The sequence below is a fragment of the Balaenoptera borealis genome (assembly GCF_965194805.1).
Source record: "Balaenoptera borealis genome assembly, chromosome: 2".
Classification (NCBI taxonomy): domain Eukaryota; kingdom Metazoa; phylum Chordata; class Mammalia; order Artiodactyla; family Balaenopteridae; genus Balaenoptera; species Balaenoptera borealis.
In genome coordinates this window covers 120,857,672-120,879,301 of record NC_138867.1, presented here as the reverse complement: position 1 = coordinate 120,879,301, position 21,630 = coordinate 120,857,672, and the positions used below count along the sequence as shown (strand labels likewise).

General features: G+C 42.5%; 1 protein-coding gene across 1 annotated transcript in view; it reads right to left on the bottom strand.

The window, feature by feature from the left end:
- Positions 1–21,630, bottom strand: part of LOC309624566 (uncharacterized protein) — a 404,937-nt gene that overhangs the window by 199,668 nt on the left and 183,639 nt on the right. The window lies entirely within an intron of this gene.

Genomic DNA, 21,630 nt, shown 5'->3' with positions numbered 1-21,630 from the left:
GTTACAGAGTTCTTCAAGCTGAAAGAAAAGGACAGTAATTAGTAACATGAAAACATATGAAAGTATAAAACAAACTGGTAAAGGTAAGTATATAAATTCAGAATACTCTAAATTGTAATGGTGCTAGGTAAATAACTTATAACTCTAGTATAAAGGTTAAAAGACTAAAGTACTTAAAATAACTATAACTGGGCTTCCCTGGTGGCGCAGTGGTTGAGAGTCTGCCTGCCAGTGCAGGGGATACGGGTTCAAGCCCTGGTCTGGGAGGATCCCACATGCCGTGGAGCATCTGGGCCCGTGAGCCACAACTACTGAGCCTGCACGTCTGGAGCCTGTGCTCTGCAACAAGAGAGGCCGCAACAGTGAGAGGCCCGCGAACCGCGATGAAGAGTGGCCCCCGCTCACCGCAACTGGAGAAAGCCCTCGCACAGAAACGAGGACCCAACACAGCCAAAAATAAATAAATAAATAAATAAATATTTAAAAAAAAAAAACTATAACTAAACTAATTTGTTAATGGATGCACAATATAAAAAGATATAAATTGTGACATCAGAAACATAAAATATGGTAGGGAGTGTAAAAATGTAGAGCTTTTGCATGTGATGGAAGTTAAGTTGTTATCAGCTTAAAATAGACTGTTATAGGATGTTTTAATGTAAGCCTCATGGTGACTACAAAATTTAAAAAACTATAGTAAATACACAGAAGATAAAAAGAAAGGAATAAAAGCATACCAACATAGAATATTATGAGATCACAGAGGAAAAAAGCAAAAGAGGAGGAAAGAAACAAAATACAAAACAGCCAGAAAATAATGAACAAAATGGTAACAGTAAATCCATGCCTACCAATAATTACTTTAAATGTAAATTGATTAAATTCTCCAATAAAAAGACATAGAGTACCTGACTGGATAAAACAACAACAACCCCAACTATATGCTACCTATGAGAGACTCACCTTATCTTTAAGGACACACATAGACTGAAAGTGAAGGGATGGAAAGAGATATTTAATGCAAATGGAAACCAAAAGAACGTAGGGGTAACCATACCTACACTGGGAAAAATAGACTTTAAGACAAAAAATGTAACAGGAGACAAAGAAGGTCATTATATTGATAAAGGGGTCAATTCATCAAGGGGATATAATAATTGTGAATATTTACGTATCTAATACCAGAGCACCTAAATATATTAAGCAAATATCAACAGATCTGAAGGGAAAAATAGACAGCAATACAATAATAACAGGGGACTTCAATATCCTGCTTTCAACAATGAATAAATCACGACAGAGTATCAATAAGGAAATATTGGACTTAACTTACATGTTAGACCAGAGGGACCTAGTAGACATATATAGAACATTCCATCCAACAGCAGCAGAATACACATCCTTCTCAAGTATGCATGGAATGTTCTCCAGGACAGATCATTTGTTAGGCCACAAGTCTGGACAAATTTAAGAAGACTGAAATCATATCAAGCATATTTTCTGACCACAATAGTATATAACTACAAATCAATTACAAGAGCAAAACTGGAAAATTCACAGAAACATGACTAAACAACATGTTTCTGAACAACCAATGGGTCAAAGAAGAAATGAAAAGTGAAATTAAAAAACAACTTGAGACAAATGTAAGTGGTAACATGACATACCAAAACTTAAGAGCTGCAGCAAAAGCAGTTCTAAGAGGGAAGTTTACAGCAAAAACACCTACACTAAGAAACAAAAAAGATCCCAAATAAACGACCTAACTTTACCCCTCATGGCAGTAGAAAAAGAATGAATGAAGCCCAAAGTTAGTAAAGGAAGGAAATAACAAAGATCAGAACAGAAATAAATGAAATAGAGACTAGAAAGACAATAGAAAAGATCAATGAAACTAAGAGCTGTTTTTTTTGAAAAGATAAACAAAATTGAAAAAATTTTACCTAGACTAAGAAAAAAAAAAAAGAGAGAAGATTCAAATAAATAAAATCAGAAATAAAAGGAGATATCATAACTGATAACACAGAAATACTAATGATCATAAAAAACTACTATGAACAATTATATACCAACAAATTAGATAACCTAGAAGAAATGGGTAAGTTCCTAGAAATATACAACCTACCAAGACTGAATCAAGAAGAAACAGACAATATGAACAGAACAATTATCAGTAAGGAGACTGAATCAGTAATAAAAAAAAAAAACTCCCAACAAAGAAAAGTCCAGGACCAGATGGCTTCAGTGGTGAATTCTACAAAACATTTAAAGATTAATTAATACCAATCTTTCTTAAACTCTTGCCAAAAAATGATGTGGAGGGAATACTTTCAAATTCATTTTACAAGGCCAGTACTATCTAAATACCAAAGCCATATCAGGACATGACAAGAAAAGAAAATTACAGGCCAACAACCCTTATGAACATAAATGCAAAAATTCTCAACAAAATATTAGCAAACTGAATTCAGCAGTACCTTAAAAGGATCATACACCAAGATAGAGTGGGATTTATTCCCGGGACGCAAGGATGGTTCAACATATGCAAATCAATAAATGTGATACACCACAATAATAAAATGAAGGATAAAAATCATAGACAGACAAGAGAATCAGATTCACAGATGATTCCAATTTCAGAGCTAGCTGATAAGTACTTTAAAATAACTGTGCTTGGGGACTTCCCTGGAGGTTAAGACTCTGTAACCACTGCAGGGGGCATGGGTTTGATCCCTGGTCGGGGAACTAAGATTCCACATGCCACACCACGTGGCCAATAAATAAATAAATAACTATGCTTAAAATGCAAATTAAAACCACAATGAAATATCACCTTGCACTGGTCAGAACGGCTATTAACAAAGAGAACACACAAAACAAATACTGGCGAGGATGTGGGGAAAAGGGAACCCTTGTACACTGTTGGTGGGAATGTAAATTGGTGCAGCCACTGTGGAAAACAGTATGGAGGATTCTCAAAAAACTAAAAAAATAGAACTACCATATGACCCAGCAATTCCACACCTGGGTATATATCCAAAAAAAGAAAAAAAAAACCCCACTAATTTGAAAAGATACATGCATCCCAATGTTCATAGCAGCATTATTTACAATTGCCAAGCCATGGAAGCAACCTAAGTGTCCATCAACAGGTGACAGATAAAGAAGATGTGGCGTATACATACAATGGAATACTACTCAGCCGTAAAAGAGAATGAAATTTTGCCATTTGCAATAACATAGATGGACTTGGAGTAGGTGAAGTACAGGCTGAGAGAGCTTAGGGAACATACCCAAGATCACTCAGGCTATGAGTGGTAGAGCTGGGGCTTGAACTCAAACCTGTCTGAGACAAAGTCAGACTCTTACCCACTTTACTACGTAGCTTCTCTTCACTAGTTAACTAAAGACAAGCAGGTTCATCTGAAAAGTGGGGATAATAACAAGCAGGAGAATTTGGAGCTTGAGGATGTATTAGCTCTTTCAAAATTCCAGCTTTGGAGTCTTCAGTGTCTACCAAGAGAACTCCATATTTTCCAAAGTGGAGAAAGATGGCATTGGTCATCTGATGGGAGTTCTCTTCACTCCTTCAAACTCAGTTGACAATGACTTGTCATTTGAAGAGATATAAGGGCATTCATAATGAGCTTTGCTCATAGATTACGTTTTAAAATAACAGTAATTGTTGTTATTGCTTTGTTGTTGAACTGCTCATAGATTACGTTATAAAATAACAGTAACTGTTGTTATTGCTTTGCTGTTGTTGTAACTGCATTCAGAGTTCGGATCAGCAAGCCAATGGCTCCAAAGACTTAATGTGCCTCCTTCAATGTTTAGTTTCTTACCAGGCAGTGCCTTAGGTAGTGAGGAGAGAGCAGTGCAGAGTCCTGTAAATTTGGAGCTGTGAATTATCACCGCATGAAAACATTGCCAGGCCTTTCAGTGTGAGTTTGTTCTACTCTGCTACAACCTGAGAAGAAACAGCCCAGGAACCATGACTGAGAAAAGAGACTGCCCATCAAAACAGTGCAAAGCAGACAAGTTTTCATTTATTTTCTTTGGATCACTCCTGTTGGCAGCTGCACCCATTTGGTTAATGGAATATTCTTGACTCATTAAACAGGCTCATTGAGGGAAAGGAGCCACGGGGACAGGGGCAGGATGGAGAGCTACCCTCGCTCTCCTCTGGCACGCTCTCCAAAAGTGGAGCCTTTTCGGAGACTCCCAAAGATAGCATGTTGACAGGATGGGCGTTAGAATCATGACGAAAGACTGGAGAAAACAGCATGAAAATAAGACACAGTCTCAAAGGGAAGGAAGTTAAAGGGTGGGGCCTCTTTTACACGCTTGCCTGGCACCTTGGGGTGGGGCACGTGTGCAGGGAGGGGTAACAATGGTCAGCATCAGGCCCACCTCCAGGCTGACCACTTTTACACGAGGACCTGGCCTCACCTCTGCGTACCTCGCCTGCCCAGGGACTATTTTATCCCAAGAACAAACTGGCTCATCCTCCAGGACCCCTGAGTCCTCAGTCCCACTCCTAGTGCTATTTGTGAAGGGCAGCAGCTTGAAGAACAGGAAAGAAGCTCAGAACACGGATTCCCAGAGTCCATGAAAAGGCCTGCGGCCAGGAATCGTGCCTGTCAACCACGTGCTGTATGACTTCATGCCCAGCCTCTCAATCTGTGTCCCTCACCTCTGAAATGAGAACCTGACAATTTTTCATAGCATTCCAAAAAACAACACTAAGTGCCACTTAAAACCTGTGATAGATGTGGGAATCTTAACAAAGCGGTATTAGCAGGAACTTTTGGTTCCAGGTAGACCAAATCTCATTACAGTGAATATAACTACAACAAAAAATAATTCCGAACTCCCCCTAAGACCCATTTATTTCTAGCAATATTTAATACCATGTAACTCCAGGACAACCCAAGAGTCTGATAATCCCTTGGAGTTTTTTCAGGTTGAATGTATTAATACACTGAAGAGAAAAACTCTTTAGTCAAATATTGATTAACTTTTTCTACAAATTATTCCCAATGACTGACAATTGTATAGAGCTTTGAGATGTTTCATATCAAGACCTATGTCTCTCTCAAATACCATTATGACCATTTGTCATTTACATGTCATCTCTCTGTTCCTCTGACTCTGATCTCCCCAAGCCTGCCTTCCCTGTGCCCTCTATCTTGATACCTGCTCCATCTCAAAGTGGCATCTCTTGGCTCAAAGACTCTTTAAAAGATCTCCGGGTAGCGGATGTTCACTAGACATCTTGTGGTGACCATTACTTGATGTATACAAATATTGAGTATTTATGCCATATACCGGAAACTAATGTCAATTAAACCTCAATTTTTAAAAAAGTGAATTTAAGATATGTAAATTATATCTCAATAAACCTGTTAAATTTTTTTTTTTTATTTTAGGATCTCTGAAATTCCCTTTGGGAAGGACTGCCTGACCCCAGGGATATCCCCTCACTCTGGGTTCTGGGTTTGGTTAGCTGAAAAGCTTTTCTGGGACCTATCAAGCCCACAGGCTATGACACACCCCTAAGGAGGACAGTTGAGCCACATGCAAGCACACAGACACACACATCTGCATAAGGAACAGTTTTAAATAATTCAGTTCCACCAAGTCCAACCTCCCTCCCAAGATATCAAACATACACGGGCAATGAGATTAATTTCCCAAATGGAAGTAGAAAGAATAAAGTTAACTAAAAAATGATAAGGAAGGAGTTAGGTTTTCCAAAATAATCAGCTTCCAGGAATATGAATACAAACAACTCCATTCAAGAGAAAACAACCTTCCTTTTTTCTTCTAACACAGGAGTTTTGCCCCACAGTATTATAAACAAAAAACTAGCCATCCATGAGGACGGAGGAAAAACCCTATAGACTTTGCCATTCTCCTGTTTTGTTTATTCTACCCTAGAAAAAGAGGCATGAAGTCACACGAACTCCTGTACTCTAGGACCTAAAACTTTTTTCCATTGCACTTTATGTTAAATAAACAAACTTTTGAAGCACAGCCATTTGCTGGAGAAGAACGTAAATCTGGACTTAATCAGCCTCAGATGACCCTCGGGATTGTCTGAACATGACCATGAATGGAAAATTACTAAGCCCCAGAAGGTATTAGTGTGCACGGCTGTGGATCTGCTCAACTGGAGACTTTCTCTTTCCTTTATAGATGAATTTTGTCCCTTGGACACCTAAAGCTTGAAGGGGTAGCTGTAGGGCTATCCAATGGGGCCAAGGGGAAGGGATCAGGGTGAGGGTAGAGAGAGAGAGCTTCTGATGTCACCCAGTTCTCAACAGAAATGGGAAGCAAGACGTGGGAGTTCCCTGGTGGTCCAGTGGTTAGGACTCTGTGCTCTCACTGCCGAGGGCCCGGGTTCAATCCCTGGTCAGGGAACTAAGATCCCACAGGCTACGTGGCATAGCCAAAAAAAAAAAAAAAAGAAATGAGAAGCAAGACTTACAATTACCAAACTGACCACAAATATATCAAAGCTTTCCCCTGGGACACTCCACTCTGCCCTCCATCAATATACAGAACCCTGTTGCAAGTGGAGTCTTCCAAAAGGATCTCCTCTAAAAGCAGATGCACATACACCCTCAGAACAGAAAGATGCAGTTCACCTCCTTTGAACAGTGCCCTCTACTCTTGTCTGTGGGCTCAGAAGACTTTGGAACAGAAAAGGTACAGGCTGGGGGAAGTAGCATGGGTTTTTCTACTTTTGCTCAAACGTCCGGGACTCACTCCTCGAGACTGTTAAGGTCATGAAAAGCAAGGAAAGACTGAGCCACTGGAAGACCAGAGGTGCCTGGGGAGACAGGACAACTAAATGCAATGTGGATTGGATTCTGGAGTTGAGTTAATAGTAATGTACCCATGTCTCCTAGTTTCTCAGTTTTGACAAATGCACCATGGCAATATAAGATGTTAAACATGGGGGAAACTGGGTGAGGGGTGTATGAAAACCCTCTGTACCTCTTCGCAACTTTTCTTTAAACCTAAAATTATAGCAAAATAAAAAGTTTTAAAACTGCAATTCTGAGAAAGTAAAATCCATGATGATGGCACAGCATGGAAACCTTGCAGCAAGCAATAGCAGACGCCTCACAAGTGTTCATGATACGCTGGGCACGGAGCCGTGACCTTGACCGAGCGTACATACCGAACCCTCTCAACAACTCTATGACGTGAACCCTAATTTCCTCCCCTGTTCCTAAATGAGGGAACTGAAGCTTAGAGAGGTTAGGTAACAAACCTAAGGTCACAAAACTGGTAGGGGGCAGAGGCACAATTCAGACCTAGAAAAATTACTCCAAAGACTGTTTCTTCCTTGCCATTGCCACAGCACCTCCCATTTCATCTCTTCCCTTCACAAGATGGGGAAACACTTCCTTGAATGGTAACTCAAAGAGATAAAATAGTATATAATAAAGGCACAAAAATATTAGGGCTCTCATTACAAAGAGGAAGATTAAGAGATGGGCTCTGTTTCCTTCCTGCCCCCTTCCAAATTACCACAATTTGTATTCATGCGTTAAATAATAACATGGTAAATACGTTATTATTTAAACACGGTAAAGCTATAAAGAAGGATCTAAAATAGAAATCAAAACCCTCCCTGAACACCCAACCTCTAGTTCTAATCATCAGCATAAGAAGGGGTATGTTTAAGGTCCATAAAAACAAGAGTTCATGCACAGAGAGAATACAGATTTGTTCACCAAATCCTTGAATATGAGAACCCTGGTAGCCCTGAGAACTTTATAGGAGTAATTTTATAAATAAACAAAAGCCAGATTTAGCATAAAGTGAACTCCTAAAACTCTCTCTCTGGGGAGTTGGCATGAACAGAAAAGGTAAAAGCTCTCCGGAGGGTTTAAGATGAATTCTTGGCTGATGAGCCCTTGCAGGCTGTTGAGAGAAGCAGCAGCCCCATGTTTCAAAATTATCATGAGAGAGCTGAGCCATGCTCCCCCTGGGAGTCAGTAAAGTTCACTGAAGAAATAATGAAGTTACATATTAGTTAGGAATCTTTTCAGCTGCAAATAACAGAAAACCTAATAATGGCATTACCCCTGTTGGGACATTTATTCTTCACTTACAAGAAGTCTGGAAATTGATGATCTCAGAGTTCATTCAGCAACTCAACAATTTTGGGAAGGTTGCAGGTCTTTCCATCCTTCTGCTTAATCATACCCAGCATAGAGAGAGGCTTTTTGTGCTTACAGTTTTCAATTCATGATGTCAAGATAGCTGCCACTGCTCCAGACATCACCATCCCATGCTTTCTCTTCACAAGGGTCCACTGATCTGGGAACAAAATCCAACCTAGTAGCACCCAGTAGATTTCTCTTTAGGTCTCAATGGCCCAACTAGGTTTGGTCCCTTTTATGGGCTGAATGCAGCACCCCCCAGCCCCTGCCCTCAATTCATATGTTGAAGCCCTAACCCCAGTATCTCAGAATGGGGCTGTACTCCAGACATGGCCTTTAAAGAGGTGATTAAGTTAAAATAAGGACATTAGGGTAGGCCCCGATCCAGTCTGACTGGTGCTCTTATAAGACAAGGGGATTTGGCACACTGAGGTGTATCAAGGATGCTGCACGCAGAGGAAAGACGAGGAAGGACACAGCAAGAAGGCAGCCATCTGCAAGCCCAGGGAGAGGCCTCAGGAAGAAGTGATCCTGCCAGCACCTTGAGCATGGCCTTCTCGTCTCCAGGCTGGGAGAAATAAATTTCTGTTGTTTACGCCACCCAGTCTGTGTTGTTTTTTATGGCAGCCCGAATGAACTAACACAGTCCCGTAGCTGCAAAAGGTCTCTAAAAGGGAGACTTAGGAAAGGAAATGGGACAGCATGACTGTCTTAGGCTGGCACTCTCACCCCGTACAAAACCAGTGTTCCCAGCACATGAAGGCATAAAGGGTTGTGGTGGTAGCTACTGGGTAGGCAACTAACAATATTATTTATCACAACTCTTGAGTAGAAAGAGTTGGATTACACCCTGTGCTACTGAGCCATGACCATGAGTAAGACACAGAGCTTGAGTTCAGTAAAATGGATATAATAATTTATAGTTATTCTCCTTTGGACCCCTCAACTCTGAAATTCTAAATCTGAGGGGGCTCTCCTCAGAAAGGACTTTGTTTCTACAGCAAATGAAAACACACAGAGTACCTATTCCTAAAATGCAGCTAACTTACAATATTTTCTGTTCTGTTCCAACTTTCACTTACTCAATAGCTCATTTCCTGAAAGAATGGATTCAACAAATGTAAATCTCCTTTTCTTACATTTTCAAGGCCCCAGGAACCGAAGGCCCCTCAATGAGTTGTAAACATATGAATGCAGGCACACTCCACAAAATGAAAGACCTACTACTTCCCTATTAGAGTATAAACTTCCTGAGGGCAAATACTGTTGATATCATTTCTGTGATCCCATAGGCCACTACACAAAGTGGCAACAGAGGGCTCCTGGACTCAATGAATGGAAAACACAGCATCTGGAAATCCATTTTAGGATTCATTCATTTCACAAAGACCTAGCCAATACTAGCAATTAATTTGTGCTTCTTTCGTGAAGATGGGTCTCAGTGTCCTTAAAGTTAGTCAAGGATCAAATTATTTTCTTCTTGAAAGAGCTTCACATATTGGGAAAGACATCATTACGGAATGGTAAGTGTTCTTATGTTAAGAAGTTTCATTTTTTAAAGTGCTAAGAAAAGATGCATTAGTTAATGAATAGAATGAAACAACTGGTTATGTGAGTGAGAAATAAAGTTGCCCTCTATTGTATCATTTATTCTTCCCCCTCAAATTTTAGCAGGATTAAAGATTTAAATGTAACAAATAGAAAACATGAGTGATTTTTTAAAAACTCATAGTTTATGTTAGAGTTTCTGAGCATGTCCAGAAGAAAAAAAAAAAAGAGAGAGAGAGAGAATTGACAAGTTTGCCATTAAAATAATTTTTCACATATTAGCTGGAAAAAAATAACAAACAAAACCAAATGGCAATTGATACAAAGGGGAACTACTGATAAATACTTGGGACAGAAAAGGATTATTTTCCTTTATATATAATGAGATTCTCATCTCATTAAGATGCAGATAAATAATATAATAGGAAAATGGTCAAATTTACATGAGCAGGAAGTTCACCAAACAATGGTCATTTATCTGGGAGTAAGGTTGGATGCCTACTCTGAAGGAAATATTAATTTAAATAATAATAAAATACACTTATTTTAAGATTGACAGCGTTAAAAAGTTTGATTTTACAGGTATTTGTGACGGTGTAGGTAATCAGGCATTCTCATACATTAATTCTGGACTTTAAACTGGTATGACCTTCCTGAAGGACAATTTGACATCTGTCAAAATGTTAACTTCCCAGACACTTTAATCCAAAAAATACACCTCTAAGTGGAAGTTACTCTAACTTGAATATGGATATAGGTAGCATTGCTTGTAATAAAGCAAAAACAACCTAAATATTCATTAACAGGAAGCTGTTAAATACGTTAGTACATTCACACAATGGAACGCTATATAGCATTTTTTTTATGAGTAAATCTGAATTTATTGAAGTAAAAAACAGCCAAAACATGCTAAGTGAAAAATAGCAAGTTGTAGAACAAGATGTCCAATTTGCTCTCATTTGTGTTAAAAATACATATAGGGCTTCCCTGGTGGCGCAGTGGTTGAGAATCTGCCTGCCGATGCAGGGGACACGGGTTCGAGCCCTGGTCTGGGAAGGTCCCACATGCCACGGAGCGACTAGGCCCGTGAGCCACAACTACTGAGCCCGCGCGTCTGGAGCCTGTGCTCTGCAACGAGAGAGGCCGCGACAGTGAGAGGCCCGCGCACCGCGATGAAGAGTGGCCTCCGCTCGCCGCAACTGGAGAAAGCCCTCGCACAGAAACGAAGACCCAACGCAGCCATAAATAAATAAATAAATAAAATTTAAAAAAATTAAAAAAAAAAAAATACATATAGATTTGTATGCTCGTATGTGCCGAGAACATTTCTGGAAGGATACACAAAATGCTGTGAACTGTGGTTACGTCTGGAAATGATTCTTTTGAAATTACTACCGTGATTGTGTATTGCTTTAGCAATAAAAAAAAAATACAGTGAAAATACAAAACGCCCCATGTTGCTTCCTCTGAAATTCCTCAAGTGGGAAAAAATAAGCTAAAAATGTTAGGACTTATCACTTCCTCCTAAGTGTGGGCTTTTGGAGAGAGAGGGAAATGCCCAGAAGGAGATCTCTTGGATGAATCTTTCAGAGATCAATTTGAAATGGAATATTCTGAAACCCCCTGAGTGTGGGTGAGGAAGGGGCTAAAGGGCTGAGGAACTGAGGCAGGGATCCTGCCCTCCAGCACCTGTTACCCCCCAACCCACCGGCCCCTCACCCACTTGGGTCTCCAGTGCCACACTGGTTAGGAAAAGCAGCAGGACTTGGTTCCTTAATCTCTTCCTGACCTTAGAATTAAAGTCAGCTCGGGAGGGAAGGAGAAGGGGTGGGTGAAGGAAGGCCCCCTGGGAAAGACATCAAACAGAATGGAAGCATCTCTGACCTCTGGGTCACAAGCCACTTAGAACAAACGCACCCTCTCCTGCAGCCCACCCTGGGCGCCAGCGCTGGAAGCCAATTCTGAGTGATTTAGGAAATCGGCCCAGCCCCGGGGCGGGCAGGAAAGGAGCGATTAAGGGCGAGAGGGAGAAGTGAGGCTTCCTCGGGAATGAGCGCATTTGGAAGCGAGGCAGGAAGGGGGCAGGAAGCTGCTCTCATAAAACAATCTGACAATTATGTGTCAGTCTAGGAGAAGGGCTCTGGGGATTATGGGGTTACCGCGCCACGCTCCCCGGCCCTCCCCCTGCGATTTCCTCACGGCTGCAGTGAGCTGCAAGAGGAAATTATATTTGGGGCCAGGTGTTTGTTGCTCTACGTTCAGGTTCAGGCTGGGACTGAGCAGTTACACTCACGTGCTGAGGGACGCAAGTCCCTGACGCCCTTGTCAAGCACGGTGGCCACGCTGACTCCAGCTGGCCTGGCATGCTGGGCCTGCGATGACCATTCCTGGCACTTACCAAATGCTCACTGGAGCCAGGCGCATCACCTATATTAACTCACACGACAACCCTCCAGGGGATACTGAGACCCAGAGAGGCTCCGTGACCCTCCGCAGATAACTAGCTAGGGGTGGCAGAGCAAGGATCTGAACCCCAGTATTCTGTCTCCAGAGACTCACACTCAAAATCCAGTTGAAAACATATGTTACAGGTATTTTTTCATAAGAGCATCCGGAACCACTGGTAGAAAGAGATTCCTAAGCAGACTTCTACCCAAACACAGGTGCTGCCTTCTCCTTGTCCATCATTCATTCATCCATCCATCCATCCATCCATCCATCTATTCATTCATTTCTTTCTTCCTTCCTTGTATCTTTTAAGTACCAATGGTATGACCGACCAGCAGAGTTAGGTACAAGACGCACTCCTGCTTCTGAAGACAATGAGAAGACACATTTTACAGACTTAAGAGTCCAAATATATTTGCAGTCTTCTCCTGGGTCTCAATACGATACTTCTGGGTCCGTCCTGGGTTTGCCTGGAGCAGACACATTCCTTCAAAGGCTCAGGACCAGGAACTTTTCCCAGCGCACACATTTGACAGAGTCCTGGCAGATTCCGGCCTCTTGCCCACTGCCCCCATTTCAGAGGGGATGCTCTGGGAGGTGGCAGGACATTTGTTCAGGGGCCGGGGGCGCGGGGTGGACAGTCTGACCTTTCCCTCATGGGCTGAGAAAGTGCGGCTCTTAGAAGCTCCTTCATGGCACCTAAGAGGAGTTCAGGGGAGCAGCGATCAAGTGTCCTGACTCCACCAATCACTAGCTGTGTGACCCTGGGCAAGGTGCTTCACCTTTCTGAGCCTGTCTTGTAAAGTGAGACTGTCATGAGGATTAAATGAAACAACATGCCGGGTTTGAGCGGGAGTGCTTCCCAGGACGTGGTAAACATTCACTGAGTCTTGGCTGTGACCCTGAGGGTGTGTGCTGGGTGTGCTGGGATCAGCCAGTCCTGCTCCCGCAGCCTCCTCCCTTACAAAACAGGCGAAAAGGCCAACAGAAATGCTTTACTTCCTCCCTAGCTCAACTGCACCATACCCAAATCGCATCTTTATGAAATGAACTACACCTGGTAACATGAGTCTTTCCTCAGTCGCACACTTATTAATTACTTGCAAACGCTAAGGCGGACAATATTCACCGTAGATAAAAAACAAGGCCTCGAGAGCTAGACTTCCGGGGTCAGATCCCATCCCTGCCACTTGGGCAAGTTACTGAACGTCTGTGAACCTTAAACTCCTCATCTGTAAAAACAGGGATAATAGAGATAATTCTTATCCCATCGGGTAACTGTGAGCATCAAATGAAAGAATGTAGCGTCATTCGTGCCTGGCTTCAGGTAAGGATCCACTAAGCGACAGCCATGTTTGTTGGTGTTGCCGCACTGAAAACTGAACATGCAAAACAGACGTGACTTATGAGATAAAATGAACAATGCCCATGGTCTTTAGCACACAGACGGAGTTAGAGAAAGCAGAACCTACATGCCAATTAGAATAAATGTCTGGATGAAATAGCAACTAGAACACAGAATTGAGAAGGCACCATTAAAATCTTTTCGTTTTCTGTAAATTTCATTGAGATACTAATGTCTAGTGAAGAAAAAACAAGGTAGAAAATGGTGGTAGGTGGTAAAGGGTTCCCAGAGGCTTAAAATTTGCAGTTGTATGTTAACTGGTTCAGTGAAAGGAACTTACAATGCAACTGTTTCCAGAGACTACTTCTTAGGGGTGAGGATTTACCCCCTTTCTTTGGGCAGCTCCTGCCTTAGCATCTGCCATTTCATAAAGAGACTGCTAAGTAACAAATATCCCCTCACCACTCCAAAATTTCTGCCATAAGTAGAGTCCCTTCAGTGCTTTTGTTGTCTTACAATTGTTTAAAATAGTATTTTGTGTGATTTAATTATTCATTCTTCATATTCCTTATCTATAGTAACTATAAGCTTTTATTTCTTTTCATTCGCACCCCTGCCCTGGTATCCTGCCCATAGTAAGTACACAAATAAGTTCTTACTCCCTGACAAATCTTGCCTGGAATCTCTAATGTCCAATGTTGACTGGTTTGCGAACAGTCCAGAGCACCACTCAAATAAAAACTAGAAGGGGCCAGGAGGGGGCAGTGATGGGGCAGAGCTTGCCAGAGAAAGGGAGATGCCGGTTATTATCCTAGATGACTTCAGGACACACGGAAAACATTTGGATTTAGCCCAGGAGAGGGTGCTACCTACTTCTAAGACAGCCTCGCCAAGAATGCTGGGCAGGGCCTGTCCCCTGAAGTGAGGCTGGGGTTTGGGCTTCTGAGCAGCCCTTTTACCAGTGCGGGGTGGGGGGGGGGGGGGTGAAATGCTCTGACTCCCCGTGTCCTCCTCTGATACAAGGACCTCCTCTTCTAAACTGGACGACAGCTAGGAGTCTAGGGAGCATGAACGTATCAGCAAAACAGTCGCAAAGCTTCTCCTTTTGTTCCAAGCATTTGTCCAAGCAGCTTACTGGGCTCTGGATAACATTTTTAAAAAACCCATCACCACTCTACCACCAATACATACTCTAAGGGGGCTTTTTAAAAGACCCTGAGAAGGACTTCCCTGGTGGCGCGGTGGTTAAGAATCCGCCTGCCGATGCAGGGGACACGGGTTCGAGCCCTGGTCTGGGAAGATCCCACATGCCGTGGAGCAACTAAGCCCATGCATCATAACTACTGAGCCTGCGTGCCACAACTACTGAAACCCATGTGCTCTAGGGCCTGCATGCTGCAAATACTGAAGCCCACATGCCTAGAGCCCGTGCTCAGCAACAAGAGAAGCCACCACAATGAGAAGCCCGCGCACCACAGCGAAGAGTAGCCCCCGCTCTCCGCAACTAGAGAAAGCCCGCGCACAGCAACGAAGACCCCACGCAGCCAAAAAATTTTTTTAATTAAATTTAATTTAAAAAAAATTTTTTTAATAAAATAAATAAAAGGTCCTGAGAAAAGAAAGGAAGTGTTAAATGTAGGGGTTAGGTGGTTAGACATCATGGGATATTGAATAAACCCTAAATTTGGACCTTCTTCCAGCCCTTATATAAGGTATCTTTCTATTTCCAACGATATTCAAAGTCCCTTTTGTCTTTGTGGTGGAATAACTTCTCTGGAGTCTGGGATCCAGAAGGCTGGGCTCTGTATTCCTAGTTGCACCCCTGATCCTTTCTCCCCAAAGCCCTTCAGCTCACGAGGCCCAGACCTTAAACAGGAAACACTGCTAGCATATTCTCAGCAATAAGGTGGGACTTTTGCTCATAATCCCCTTTAAACGATACACAGTATTAAACTGAAGCAGATCACTCACCTGCTTCTCATCTGTCTTTTGACAAGGCAGATGTCTGAACAGAAACCCAAATTTAAAAAGTAGTAAGTGAACAGGAAATAAACTGAATGTTAAGTTGTGGCTCCTGAGGGGAACCTGAGTTTAAAAAGCTTGATCCTGTTGGTGGGAGTTCAAATGCAGAGGGAGGGCACTGCTTACATATTTAACATACCAATTCACCTAGCAACTCCAAGTCTATGATTTACTCCTATAGATATATTGGTCCATATGCACAAAGATATACATACAAGTGAAACTGTTCACCAACGTTTTTCATGGCAAAACTCTGGAAGAAATGGCCATTAACAGGAGACTGCTTAAATTAATTATGGGACACCTACTATACAATGGGATACTATGCATCAGACAGAAGTCAATGTGCAGATGCTGATTTGGAAGGATGTTTATAATTATTATTTAATTTAAAAAACAAAGTATACTATGGTGTATGTCATATGTTCCCATTTATGTTATACATATATACTTTTATGTATATATTCACTTTTTTTAAAAAAAGAAGGGCTCTACACATATGGAAAAGTTCTATAAGGGAGTCCCCAAAGCTTCTGTGGCTTTGAGGTAGTGGGACTGGGGGCATGGGGCACATTTTCTCATAGATGGTTTTGACTTTTTTACATGTGTTACTTCTATGATCATAAAAACCAGTCTCTAGGAGTGGTGGGCGCCCCTCTCACCTGCCTTTAGAGACTCTGTTGGCTTGATTCATCTATATCTAGAGACCAAGTGACAGAAACACAAAAGCGGAGGACAGTGATGTGGGATGGACAAGTTCCTGTGGCTGAGGGGACATGAGCTCAAATCGCATTAGGTAGGACACCATTATTTTCACTTTTTGGTTCTCGGGTAGTAAGTGATGCACACTACATGAGGCTCTTATGAAGAATGATCTTAAAGGTATAACGCAGTACCTTGGGGAGACTAAAGATTGGTGACTTGGCAGGAACGGGTACACTGTTCTCCTCAGCTGAGAATGACACTGCGCCCTGAGCCCTCTAGTTCAAGGGAAGATTAGATATGGTTGTATGAGTTGGGATTAGGCTCAGCTGTGAGGACCAGAAAATCTCAAGTAACAGCACCTTAAATATGATAAAAGTCCTTTTATCCCTCATATAAAAGGCCTCAGGGGAGTTTCCTGGCGGCCTAGTGGTTAGGATTCTGGGCTTTCACTGTAGAGCTTTCACTGCCATGGCCCAGGTTCAGTCCCTGGTCGGGGAACTGAGATCCCACAAGCCACGTAGGGGCTTAGTTAAATTAATTAGTTAAAAATTTAAAATTGAAACAAAGGTCTTAGTTAAAAAATTAATTAGTTAAAAATTAATTAATTAATTAGTTAAAATTTTTAAATTGAAACAAAGGTCTCAAAGACAGGGCACAGTGGGCTACGCCTTTTCTCTTGCTGCTTCATCGTGCATGGCTTCAACCTCATGGGGCAAGATGGCAGCTTCTATATTTCAGGGAGCAGGATGGAGGAAGACGTGAAGAAGAAGAGGCAAAGCATGTACACATAATGCCTCCTAAGTGGGATTTCTGGAAGCTGCCACCAGGCACTTTTACCTACTCACATGGGCCAGAACTCATTCCTATGGCCTACTTAGCTGCAAGGGAAGCTGGGAAATGTCGTCTTAGTGCCAAGTAGCTATACGCACATCTTAAAACAGGGGTGTCTATGTTATTACCACAGAAGAAGGGAAGAGTAGATCCTGGGAGATGGTTAGTGGTTTCTCCAACCTGATCTAACCTACTTTCCCTTGCCCCCTAACCTACTTTTCAAAGATAAATATCATCTCACTGAATGGCATAGGTAAGGAAAAGTACCGTGCTTTGCCATATACCTACCTTTATAAGCTTAGAAAAAATGTTTTGCTAATATTTTAAGAATGAAAGGACAGCAAAATGTGCTGGACTTTCACTCACCTGTTTCTCCCATCTCTGAACTCAGCTCTATAATCTTGAACATGAATGGGATATACTAACTCTTGGGGACAGAAATGATGTCACTCCCATGAAACTTCCACAATAAACGTCCACAGAATATAGTAGAACTGGTTGGTGATGTAATTCAGAGACTATTTCCTGTGACTAAGATGATATGCACTGGAATAGAATACCATTTATACTATGGGAAAAGCCCGTGGGGCATCAGATTTAGAATCAAGGAAAGAGGAATTCATCAGCTGATTAAACAGGATCCCTGGGGACCACAGATAGTAGTGTTAACAGTCATAAAGGACTTGGGACTTCAGAGATGCCCAAGGTTAAGAGGGACTAATTCCTCTTGCAGAGAAGATAGTGGCAGCTCTCTGGGCATTCCTATTGGACACCCATCTTCAGAGCCACCAAAGACCGGTGGTTCAGGGAGTCTCTGCCACGAGGGACCTGAAGCGTCCCTGCCCCTGTCGTACCTGTCACTTACAGCAGGTTCCCAGACACACACGGGACAGCTCTTCACTAGGAATTACAATTAGGGTGCTTTTGTGTGTCCCAGCCTACGGGCCACCGGTTAGCAGTAAAAAGCCAAATGTTCAAACCCAAAAGTGAACCTCCATGTTGTGGCCTTCTGTCTTGTTAAAAACAAGTCACTTTATGGTTCCTTGATCAAGAAATAGCGTAAGAGCGTAGAGACAAAGGAAGAGAACGGTGACATGAAGGCAACAGACTAAACCAGCCCCCTGAGGATGACTCAGAGAGGTGGGAATCAGAGACTCCCTTTTCTGGTAACAATGGAGGAGCATTGCTCCAGACTTGCAGATCTGAGACCACTTCATTTCAGCATCTGTGTAGCTGGACACTGGCCCCACGTTTGGCCCATGTTCTTAGGCCCTTGGCTAGTTGGGACTCAGTGGTCATCATGTCAGCGAATGTGTCAAGCTAGGACTCCACCCACTGCCTACTGGGCCTGGGCCCTACAGGTTCTATTTAGGTGCTGAAACCTAAGACACCACCCCAAATAGACTCCTGAGTTCTTCCCAAACCTGCATCTCCCAGTCTTCTCCATCTCACTCAACGACCAGGGTTTTCTGCCAAGTGCTCAGTCTGAAAGCTCCCTCTCTCACACCCCATCTCCAAACCATCAGCCAATCCACCTGGCCCTGCCTTCAAAGCTTATCTGGAACCTGACCACTTCTCACCACTCCCACTGGTCTAGGAGACTCTCCCTCTCACCTGAGTTACTAAAAAGCCTCCTAACTCGCCAGTCTCCTCTCACCAACCCCCTTCACCCATTCTCTTCACCTTGGAAACCCTAAGCCGAGTCAGGGCACCCCTTGGTTCTAGACCATCTGGGGGCCTCCCCGTTTCACGAGGAGTGAAAGTCCACATCCATACCAGCCTCCAAGCCTTCCTCTCCCACCTCACCGCCTGCACCTTTCCCTGGCTGTGCTCCAGCCCCCTCCCCCCGCCACAAGCCAGGCAAGCGCCCACTACTGCCCACATTGCTCTCCCTCCAGCCGTCAGCCAAGTCTGCTCCTACACTCCCTGCAAGGTGCTCTCGCATGCCCCCCCATCAGAAACCTTCCCCAACTACCCCTTTACCCTACTTTACTTGTCTTTGTAGTATTTATCCCCACTCAACAGAATATGTATTCATTGATTACTGTCCATCTCTCCCCACTGAAACAAGTTCCACGGATACAGGACATTTCCTCCCTAGAATAGTGCTTGGTACGGAGCGAATACCTGAAAAACAAATGATGTCGCACACTGCTCAGCTCACAGGTGGCATAAGACCAAACAAACAGCCCCAAGGACAACAGAAAACCCAGTCATCTATATGAAAAAGTGTAATGCCTTTTTTCACCACTCACCTTCTCATTTTTTTCCATAACGAACCCATTAAAAAGTGAAGGAGAAGGAAAGTTTCTATTTGTTGACTGAATGAGGGGGGAAACCATTTACTGAGCACCTATTATGTCTCAGGCACTATTCTGGTTCTGGAGTATAGAGTCAAGATAGGAAAGCTCCTTGTTTTGTGGAGTTTATGCTACAGAGGGAACAGGGAGGCAGAGGTTCAAGTTGAAGAAGCTGGAAAGAATACCATCAAGCAGCAAACAAGATTGTTAAATAATTATTAATAATGCATATTTTTAAGAAATCTTTCTAAAAATTACTAATAAAAATATACCTGTTTTATACATGGAGACTTACTTATGAGTCTCTTTTGACCCCCTCGCCCCACAAAAAATCCTGCACTTAAAAGTATATATATACTTGTATTTCATATATATTAATTTAATACAAGCTGTCCATCTCAGAGCAGTTACTTTATAACTTCTTTTAAATGATGAACTATACCATGTCAAAGACAATATCTCTTGTGTATGAATTTAGCAGTTGATACTGTAAGTACTCTGCCATGTGCTTAGAAGGTACCCATTGAACATCAGTTGATGATTTCTCACAGATCTTGAGAGGTGAATTCTGCAATTCTCTCTGACCTATCATAGTGGCTATTTCAGTACACTGCTGAGAAGCTGCATGCTTTTATTTTAGTAGAGCTGGTGAAAATTCCATATGGATTCCTCAGTTCACAAAACTGAACGAAAACACAGAGCCCCCTAAAATAAAAATAGATTCATTTGGGAATCACAAGGGAAATGTTACTTATTCTCAGTCTTCAGCTTCTGGTATCCCCAGCGGTGGGAACCTACACTGTCATTCCAATTTCCTATAAACTTGGCAGGACTCTGTGTCCATTTGGAATTGTAATAGCCCGGATTTCAGTTTGGGGAGGAAGGAAGGAGTCATTGCATTCCACCAAAGAGTCCTCCAGCTGAATCCCAAGAAGCCAAAGTTTCAATGTCAATGTTCTCCCAAAGGAAAGAGATGCCTCCATCTAATGAGTTTACCTGTTTAGCGCTCCATAACCCAGTTCTGGGCTCTCTTTGCTGGTCTTTCTTTGGTAATGTTGCTTGCTGTAGAAAATTCCGATTCCTGTATTAGGTGTTCTGGGGTTTGGTTTTGTTTTGTTGTTTTTGCAATTATACACAGATTTTTCAAATTAAATACCCTAGGCATTTCAGACCAACAGTACCAGGATATGTATATTCTTACTGTTCATTCCCCACTCCTACATGCTATTTAGGATATGGGAATTGCAAGGAAGGCCAGTCAACCTGCCCTCACCAGTCGCTCCAGCTCTATCTCCTGTTATCTCGGTCAGACAGAGAAGCCAATCCTATTATGGTGGGGGGGGGGGGGGGACACTCAAACAGGGTGGGAGGCAGGAGGTGCCTCTAACGGGCTTTGAGTGGCCCAGGTGAGAGGCGTGACATGGGGCAGCTTGCTGAATGCCAATTGAGCCCTGAGTCTGTGGTCCCCACTTCCCTCTCCCCGACTTTTGTTTCCAAGTAAGTAAGTGATTTGCGTGCAAACAGTTAACACTCCACAAACAAGCCATTTCCTCTTCCTTGGGCGAAGGCGACTGAGAGGAGAGGGCACAAGAAACACACACCTCTTTAGAAAAAGGGGGATCGTGTTAAGGCCTTCCTACGTCTTTGGGCTCTTCATTTGAGGGCTCCACTCTCCTCCCCACTTGATGTAAACACATTACACAACACGTATATCCCCTCTTAAAGACGTGTGTTTCTTCCCTGGTAAAATTATGGAAGGATTTTAAAATTTCACTTTAAAAATTATTTGGGTCTAGGGAACTAATGTCTGAACAATGCGCGGGAAATGCAAACACGTAACATACAAATTATTTTCCAATGAAAGTATCTAATGGACACAATTTAAGCTGATTCAGTTGCCATGATGCTAGCTATTGCAGGCATTAAATTATACATTTATTGATCTAAATTTTGCGGGTTTCTTTTCTTTTCAGTATTTATTTATTTAGGCTGCTCCGGGTCTTAGTTGTGGCACACGGGATCTTCGTTGCGGCACGCAGGCTTCTTAGTTGCCTCGTGCGTGATCTAGTTCCCCGACCAGGGATCGAACCTGGGCCCCCTGCACTGGGAGCATGGAATCTTACCCACTGGACCACCAGGGAAGTCCCTGGGTTTCTTTTCATATGTTGAAAAATACATTTATATTATGCTATGTCATATATATATATACACATATATATACATATATATTACAAAAATACTCTCTCTA